This window comes from Arachis ipaensis, chromosome B7 (genome assembly GCF_059453495.1).
Source record: "Arachis ipaensis isolate K30076 ecotype BB chromosome B7, ASM5945349v1, whole genome shotgun sequence".
Taxonomy (NCBI): domain Eukaryota; kingdom Viridiplantae; phylum Streptophyta; class Magnoliopsida; order Fabales; family Fabaceae; genus Arachis; species Arachis ipaensis.
The window spans coordinates 33,461,662-33,471,351 of NC_142442.1; the positions used below are offsets into that span (position 1 = coordinate 33,461,662).

Genomic DNA, 9,690 nt, shown 5'->3' on the forward strand with positions numbered 1-9,690 from the left:
AGACTGGAGTGACGTTAGATGCCAACTCCTTGTCTGTTCCTGGCGTTTGAACGCCAGAACTGTGCCCATTTTGGGCGTTCAACGCCAGATCTTGCCCATTTTGGGCGTTCAATGCCAGATTCTTGCCTATTTCTGGCGTTGAACGCCAGTCCTGCCTTGTTTCTGGTGTTGAACGCCAGTCCTGAGCATGGTCTGGGCGTTCAGCGCCAGCCTTCCACCAAATTTCTGGCGTTTTAGTTCCAGAATTACTTTTCCCTGGGCTCTTACTGTCCTCAGGTAAATTTTGGGTGGTTTGCTCATTTCTTAGCTTTTTGCTGCCTTGAGGTGGGGTATTTAATGTTTTCCCACTTCTTAGTTGAACTGCTTGACATTCTTCTGTTATTTTCCTTGACAGCTGCTGCGTTGTTTGCTTAAACTGTTCGTCCATATGTATATTAGCCATCCTTGTCTCTTGTAGTCTATCTTTGAATTCGGCTAACTGCTTTGTTAGAAAGTCCAATTGCTGATTGAATTCAGCAGCTTGTTTTACAGGACTGAGTTCAGCAGTTGCTGTTTTAACCTCTTCTTTCATGGAAGGGTCATTGCTTAGGTATATATGTTGATTCCTGGCAACTGTATCAATGAGCTCTTGAGCTTCTTCAATTGTCTTTCTCATGTGGATAGATCCACCAGCTGAGTAATCCAAAGACATCTGAGCTCCTTCTGCTAGCCCATAATAGAAGATGTCTAACTGAACCTACTCTGAAAATATTTCAGAGGGGCATTTTCGTAGCATCTCTCTGTATCTCTCCCAGGCATCATAAAGAGATTCATTATCTCCTTGTTTGAAGCCTTGGATGTCCAGCCTTAGCTGTGTCATCCGTTTTGGGGCAAAGTATTGATTCAGGAATTTTTCTGTCAGCTGTTTCCATGTCCTTATGCTGGCCTTAGGTTGGTTGTTTAACCACCTCTTAGCTTGATCTTTTACAGCAAATGGAAATAGTAATAGTCTGTAGACATCCTGATCTATTTCTTTATCATGTACTGTGTCAGCAATCTGTAGAAACTGTGCCAGAAACTCTGTAGGTTCTTCCTATGGAAGACCAGAATACTGGCAACTTTGCTGCACCATGATAATGAGCTGAGGATTCAACTCAAAGCTACTGACTCCAATGGAGGGTATGCAGATGCTACTCCCATATGAAGCAGTAGAGGGGTTAGAATATGACCCTAGAGTCCTCCTGGACTGTTCATTTCCACTTAGATCCATGATGGAGAAAGGGAGATGATGTCAAGTAAAAATTTTATTTTTATTTATTTATTTATTTCAAAAATAAATTAAAATAAAATAAATAAAAATAGGTGAAGATTCTCGAAAAAAAATGAGGAGAGAGAAAGTGGTAAGGAAGTTTTGAAAAAGATATGATTTGGAAAAGATTTTAAATTTTGAAAAAAAATCTGAATTTTTAAAAATAATTTTCGAAAATTGTTTTAAAATTAGAGAGAAAAGATATTTTTGAATTTAGTGAGAAAAGAGAAAAACAATAAAATAGCACAAGATTTAAAATTTTTAGATCTAATGCTCCTTGTTTTCGAAAATTTTGGAGGGTAAAACACCAAGGAACACCAAACTTAAAATTTTAAGATCAAGACACAAGGAAAACTCAAGAACACTTTGAAGACTCACAAGAACACAAGAACATGAAGAAGGAACACCAAACTTAAAATTTTCGAAAATCAAAGGGAAATCAACTAGAAAACACCAAACTTAAAGTTTGGCACAAAATTTAATAGAGAAAATATTATATTTGAAAAAGATTTTTAAATAGAGTGTACCAAACTGCCACGGACTTAGACTAACACTCTAGCCAATTGGGCAGTAAATGTAACACTTGTTTTGAAGAAGGATATTTTTGACTAAGAACAATAATAAGAGACTCTAAACCAAAAAGAAAAATTTTCCTAATCTAAGCAACAAAATAAACCGTCAGTTGTTCAAACACGAACAATCCCCGGCAACGGCGCCAAAAACTTGGTGCATGAATTGTGAATCACACTTTTTACAACTCGTACCACTAACCAGCAAGTGCACTGGGTCGTCCAAGTAATACCTTACGTGAGTAAGGGTCGAATCCCACGGAGATTGTTGGTTTGAAGCAATCTTTGGTTATCTTGAAATTCTTAGTCAGGAAGTCAATTGTATTTATCAGTTGAATTGCGAATAAACAAGGGAGAATGGGTTAAAGGTTACTTGTTATGCAGTAATGGAGAATATGTTGGAGTTTTGGAGATGCTTTGTCTTCTGAATCTCTGCTTTCCTTTGTCCTCTGATTCACGCACGCACGTCCTTCTATGGCAAGCTGTGTGTTGGGGCATCACCGTTGTCAATGGTTACATCCCCTCCTCTTGTGAAAATGGTCCAAATGCTCTGTCACAGCACGGCTAATCATCTGAGGTTCCCGATCATGCTGGAATAGGATTCACCCTCCTTTTTGCGTCTGTCACTACGCCCAGCACTCGCGAGTTTGAAGCTCGTCACAATCATTCAATCCCTGAATCCTACTCAGAATACCACAGACAAGGTTTAGACTTTCCGGATTCTCATGAATGCTGCCATCAATCTAGCTTATACTACGGAGATTCTGATTAAGGAATCTAAGAGATATTCATTCAATCTGATGTAGAACGGAGGTGATTGTCAGACACACGTTCATGAATTGAGGAAGGTGATGAGTGTCACTGATCATCACCTTCTCCATAGTTAGGCGCGAATGGATATCTTAGATAGGAACACGCATGTTTGAATGGAAAACAGAAATACTTGCATTAATTCATCGAGACACAGCAGAGCTCCTCACCCCCAACAATGGAGTTTAGAGACTCATGCCGTCAAAGAGTACAAAGTTCAGATCTAAAAATGTCATGAGATGCAAATTAAGTCTCTAAAAGTTGTTTAAATACTAAACTAGTAGCCTAGGTTTACAAAAAATGAGTAAACTATGATGGTTGGTGCAGAGATCCACTTCTGGGGCCCACTTGGTGTGTGCTGGGGCTGAGACTTAAACAATTCACATGCATAAGGCTGTCTTGGGCATTCAACGCCAGGTTTGGATCCATTTCTGGCGTTAAACTCCAACTTTTAATCCTTTTCTGGCGTTGGACGCCGGAATTGGGCAGAGAACTGGCATTGAACGCCAGTTTACGTCGTCTATCCTTGAGCAAAGTATAGACTATTATATATTGCTAGAAAGCCCTGGATGTCTACTTTCCAACGCACTTAGAAGCACGCCATTTTGAGTTCTGTAGCTCCAGAAAATCCACTTTGAGTGCAGGGAGGTCAGAATCCAACAGCATCAGCAGTCCTTTTTCAGCCTGAATCAGATTTTTGCTCAGCTCCCTTAATTTCAGCCAGAAAAATACCTGAAATTACAAAAAAACACACAACTCATAGTAAAGTCCAGAAATATGAATTTTTCCTAAAAACTAATGGAAATAAACTAAAAACTAACTAGAATATACTAAAAACTATATGAAATTAACCCCAAAAAGCGTATAAAATATCCGCTCATCAATCATCACTCACCACCATTCAATATCAACACCAATCACAAGATTCAAAACCCAATATCATCATTGACATTTATCATCACACATCATAATCATCTATATCCTTCATCAATAATCTTAATCATAAACAACACCAATACTCATCATATTATCAACATAACTCATATATTACACATTCCAACACTCCATATCATCCTCTTCATTATCAAACATAAATTCACATATAATTAATCATACACCAATATCATTCAATCCTATCTTAGGGTCCACTAGTCTAAGTATACAGAAACATTACATATTACATAGAGAAAATCAAAATCATACCTTGGCCGATTCTCCAAAAATAACAAACACCCAAAGCTTGATTCCAACAAGATCAACAAGCTTCAAGCACCAACACCACTTCTAAAACTCACCAACTATCAAGATATACACATATAACATACCAAAAATCAATACTATGGCTAACCAAAATATTAAACCGCAAGAGTTTGAAGAGAATTACCTTATCTAAAGATATTAGAGATAAAATCCAATAATATTCCAATGTTAGATCACCCATAAACAACCAAAACACAAAAGTCTACTAAAAAACAAAACTAAAAAATGTGAAAATGTTAGGGTAAGAAATTGGAGCATGAGTTTTAAGTTCCTACCTATGAATCTTAGTTAAAATGATGGACTCTGCAAGAATTTTGCGTGACCCCAAACGGCTTGTCAATCGGAGCACCGTAGCTCAAGTTATGAGCGATTAAAGACAGAAGTGAATATTAATCTTTTCTCTCTTCTCTTCTCTTCAATCTCACTGTGCTCCCTCTCTCCCTTTTATGGAAAATGAGCTGAAAGCTCATTAAACATGCATATATATATGTTGGGCCTTGGGTCCATTTTGGGCCCAATCCAACTCGTTAGCGTTTTAGGTTCGTTTGGCCTAACTTTGGCCAAAACCTTTAAGATTAGTACCCGGTTTTCAATTCTAAATTATTTTTGTCTTTCCAAAATAAAATAGTCAATTTTCAAAAACCTTATTTTTCTCAATACGTGGTACCGAACAGACTAGAGCGGGTACTGCCAGCTTAAGTGCCGGTACACGTTTTCACAAAAAGTTTTCACAAAAGATACATTTTCCCACTTAGAAAAATTTATTGAATTCAAATCTCACTGTTAAATTTTCAAATTAAGATGTCTAATTTTTTGAACCAATTTCGGGTAATTAAATTATTATTTTATATTATCTAAACGGGCGATTTTAATTACGGTTCTTACATATATTTATATATTCTAGCTGGCCTTGGCTTCGCAGGTCGAGTCTAGAACTTGTTTATACCTGTCCATTAGAACTATTTATATACATGTCTTTTGGCACTGCATTCCTTTGTGAGAACCACTGTTTCACTCTTCTTCCAATTTCTCTTGTTAGTCAACAACTCCTTCATAAACTTAGCATAAAGAGGCATTTGCTCAAGAGCCTCTGCAAAGGGAATGTTGATTTGAAACTTTTTGAAGACCTCCAAAAATCTTGAAAATTACTTGTCTTTGGATGCCTTCTGAAGCCTCTGAGGATATGGCATTTTTTATTTGTACTCAGGTGTTAGAGACTTCACTGGATATTGTTCAAGATCAACTGGAAAGGGGTTATCTGGATGCCTTGGAGGGACGTGTTCTTCTTGGCTCTTAACCTCTTTCGGAGCTTCTTTTTCAACCGGTTCCTCACTAACTTTTGCTTCTAAACCTGCTATCTTACCACTTCTCAGATGTATGGCCTTGCACTCTTTCCTTAGATTAAGCACTGTATCACTGGGGAAGGTATTAGGAGGCCTGTCAGGTATTTGCTTGCTCAACTGACCCACTTGAATCTCCAAGTCTCTGAGTGAAGTTTTGGTTTCCTGCATAAAACTGTGAGTACTCATGGAGAGCTATGCAACTATAGATTCCAAGTTAGATGATTTCTGAGAATGAAAAGATGCTTGATATTATTGAGATGGTTGAAATTGACGCTTGTTATTAAAGTTATTCTGATTAAAGTTGTCCTGAAGAGAAGCATTGTGGTTAAAATTTTGTTGCCTTTATGGTTGATTTTTCCACCCAAAATTTGGGTGATTCTTCTACACCGGATTATAAATTTTAGAAAAAAGATCATTATGAGGGGTCTAGAAGAATTGCCCATGTAATTGGCCTGTTCAGGGAGAAATTGACCATAATCATAGCTCTCACCTTGAGGAAAGCCACCACTCATGTCATAAGAATTATCTTGGGTATTAATGGCTGAGACTTGCAATTCACCCAAGTGTTAAGTAATAACATTTATCTGTTGACATATGGCTTTATTCTGAACAAAAAGTGTATCTAAAGCATCCAATTTCATGACTCCTTTCCTCCTGGCAGTCCTCTCAGAAGAATACAAATATTGGTTGTTAGCAACCATCTCAATTAAGTCTAGAGCCTCTTTAGTGGTCTTCTTCATGTGAAGAGAACCTCCTGCAAAATTATCCAAAGACATCCTGGCGGCCTCAGTATAACACTCCGAATTTTTTAAAAATTAAATAATTAGTTATTTATGAGTTATTATATTATATTAAGATTTTATTTTTTAAAAAAAAACTATTTTAACAAAAATAATTAAATAAAATTTTATAATTATTAAAATTTAATTTAATTATGACTTATTCTATTAATTTAAATTATTTATCAAAAATTATTTTGATAAACAAAAATTAAATTAATTATTATCTTCTTCTATATATCTAACATAACCTTCAAAGAAACCAAAGAAAAGGAAATGGAACTTGACTTACTATATATATATATATATATATAATCATGACATATGTTTCATTTCTTTATTAAACCATGACACCTAATATTTCTCAAGCTCAAACACTTCCCTAATCACATATAATCATCCTAAAAAATTCATTGGCTTCTTTTCCTTTCATACGGAGAGAGACATTTCCCTAATCACATATAATCATCCTAAAAAATTCATTGGCTTCTTTTCCTTTCATACGGAGAGAGAGACCGAATGCTTGCATGAGGAAATCGTGACCCACACCAAAAAACTCCGGATACGATTTCTTGTGATTCGTAACTCCAATCAAAAGTCTAATCTGGTAAAAGTGTTTGTATTCTCCTCCTCTACATGTTAGTATCACTTTTGTTCGGTAAAAGTTGACGGTGACGTAGCTCCTCTTCCCCTTGAGTTCGGCCAATTGGAGTTCTAGGAAGTACAAATGATTCTTGACATTTTCTTCTTCAGCAACTCGGTCAGAAAACTTCTCCAAAGGTCCCGTTGGTTTGATTTCTTACGGAGGTAGGATTTTGATAATTTTATAATAATTAAATGTGAATTTAATAAGTGAATGTTGGTTTGATTGATTATTGTTTGAGGTTGATTAAGTTTATGTTGAATTATTGTTATTTGCTTGAGATTTTGGGTTGGCTATGTATGAACGGGCAGCTGGGGTATTTTAGTAATTTTTGTGCTGGAATATCAATTAGAATAAAGTATAAATTAATGAGGTTTGATGGCTGAGAGATTAAATAAAAATCGGGGAAAAATCGATAGTAGTAAAGCTTAAAAACGAACTTAAAACTCAAGCTGAAAACTTGAAGAATTTTGGAAATGAGGTTCAGTCCTTTGATAAAGTTATAAGCAGGGAATTAAGATTTATATTTGAGGATGAAATAGTAATTTAATAAAAATTGAAGTTAGTTTTGTAATTATATACGTTTTTTGAGTATTTTGGTTAATAATTAACAAGTTTAGGGGTGTTCATACCCTGGGTCGAGCTGCCCGACCTGGGGTGATCCAGGACAAAGCAACCGACCTCTTCAAGTCAGTATAACCGACCTCTTCTTTAAAGGGTTCGGCCAAATCGCTACAAAGGCCCAAGAAAGGCCCAAACGAAGGAACATAGCCCAATCTAAAGGCAGCCAAAGCCTAGAAAGATAAGGGCGGTTCCCCTTAAAGATAAGATGACTTCACTCAAAGATAAGATAAGATAAGATAACTAACTTATCTTATCAAGAAGGTCACTCCACACTACTATAAATACGCTGGAGCACCCAGGTATAACTCACACTCTGATTCTACACAAATACCTGCTCAAAGCCCATGCTAACTTAAGCATCAGAGTCTCTTGCAGGTACCACCATCCTTCGGTGACCAAGGATCAGTAGCACCAATAGGTTCAACAAGTCGGATACGACAGCTCCGGCCACCATGTCCAACAAGTCAGACACGATAGCTCCGGCCACCACCACAGATCTCTTCTGAGATCGACCTACAGTTTCAGGTAACCCTAGGAATATTGGCGCCGTTGCCGGGGATCGAACCCGGGTCACCCGCGTGATAGGCGAGAATACTCACCACTATACTACAACGACTGATGCCGTTGCCGGGGAACTTGGAAGTCATCCCATCATCATGGCGGACAACCTTGACAACGATCTCAACTCCAGTTTGGAAGAAAGAACTCTGCTTAAAAACACGGATGCCACATCAAAAGATGTGCCTCAAAACAAGGGGGATAAACAACCCTCCAACACAAACACAAAAATCTTGGAAGCCATCTGAGAACAACAAGATTGCCTCAAACAGCTCGAACAAGAGGCCGAACATCAGCGAGAAGCTGAAAGAGACCTCCGCAGAGAAACTAGGCGACGACGAGATCTAGAGGATAAGCTGCTGAAGCTCGAAGCCGACCTCAAGACCAGAAATACTCATTCCAACCATGAGGATAACTCCCACAAGAACCAAGATCCCGTCAGCAAAGAGACCATGAAAGCTAAAGTTCCAAAAGATTTCAAATCCCCCGACATGACGTCATATGATGGTACCTCGGATCCCAGCCATCATCTCAGCAATTTCAGGAGCAGAATGTATCTCACCAATTTCAGGAGCAGAATGTATCTCACCGACGCCTCAGATGCCGTTCGATACAAAGCCTTCCCGACAACCCTGACAAAAACAGCAATAAAGTAGTTCGACAGTTTGCCTCCCAGGTCCATCACAAGTTTTGACGACCTAGCCAAAAAATTCCTTGCTAGATTCTCCATTCAAAAGGACAAAGCCAAACACGCCCCGAGCCTGTTAGGGATCAAGCAAGGAGAACAGGAAAGTCTCCGCAACTACATGGAAAGATTCAACAAAGCGTGTCTGGATATACAAAGTCTGCCAACAGAAGCAGCTATTATGGGTCTCATCAATGGCCTAAGAGAAGGACCCTTTAGCCATTCCATATCAAAAAAGCATCCAACGTCCTTGAACGAGGTACAAGAGCGAGCAGAAAAGTACATTAACATGGAGGAAAACTCGCGACTAGGAGAGGCCTCAAAATCTGGATTCTCCTACCCATCTAGGGACAAGGAAAAAGAGTCTAAGAAGAAAGAAAATCAACCCAGTGGTAAGCCAAGAAAATACCACAACTACACCCCACTTCGGGTATCCCTTGTAGATGTTTACCGAGAAATATGCAACAGTGAGAAGATCCCTCCACCTCGACCAATCAAAAGCAAAAAAGAAGAGGGAAATTGGACAGAGTACTGTGAGTACCACCGAATTTACGGACATCCCACCAATGAATACTTCGACCTGAAGAATGTCATAGAGAAATTGGCAAGAGAAGGTCGACTAGATCGGTACTTAGCTAACAAGACGGAGGAACCAAGAAAAAGAATAAGGGATGAAGAGGTCAGGCGAACTGAACGACCACCTCATACTCCTAAGAGACATGTCCACATGATAAATGGAGGGTTTGCAAGAGGAGGAATCTCTAAATCATCTCGCAAAAGACACCTTAAAGAAGTATATCATGTCGGGGAAGGAGAGAGGTCAACCGAACTCCCCACAATTACTTTTACTAAAGAAGATGCAATAGGTGTCATCCCGAGACATGATGATCCTATGGTTATTACTATCATATTGGCCAACGCTAATCTTCACAGGACACTAGTTGACCAAGGAAGCTCCGCGGACATCTTGTTCAAATCCGCCTTCGACAAACTCGGCCTACAAGAAAAAGAGCTCAGAGCATATCCGAATAGCTTATTCGGGCTGGGAGATACTCCAATCCAACCACTTGGATATATCTCGATACATACAACCTTCGGAAAGGGAACCCGGTCAAGGACACTCAACATAGA

General features: G+C 38.5%; 1 non-coding gene across 1 annotated transcript; it reads right to left on the reverse strand.

The window, feature by feature from the left end:
• Positions 1 to 7,860: 7,860 nt before the first annotated feature.
• On the reverse strand, positions 7,861 to 7,932 carry TRNAD-AUC (transfer RNA aspartic acid (anticodon AUC)). Its single transcript has one exon. It is a non-coding gene; the product is annotated as a tRNA-Asp (tRNA).
• Between the last annotated feature and the right edge of the window lie 1,758 nt (positions 7,933 to 9,690).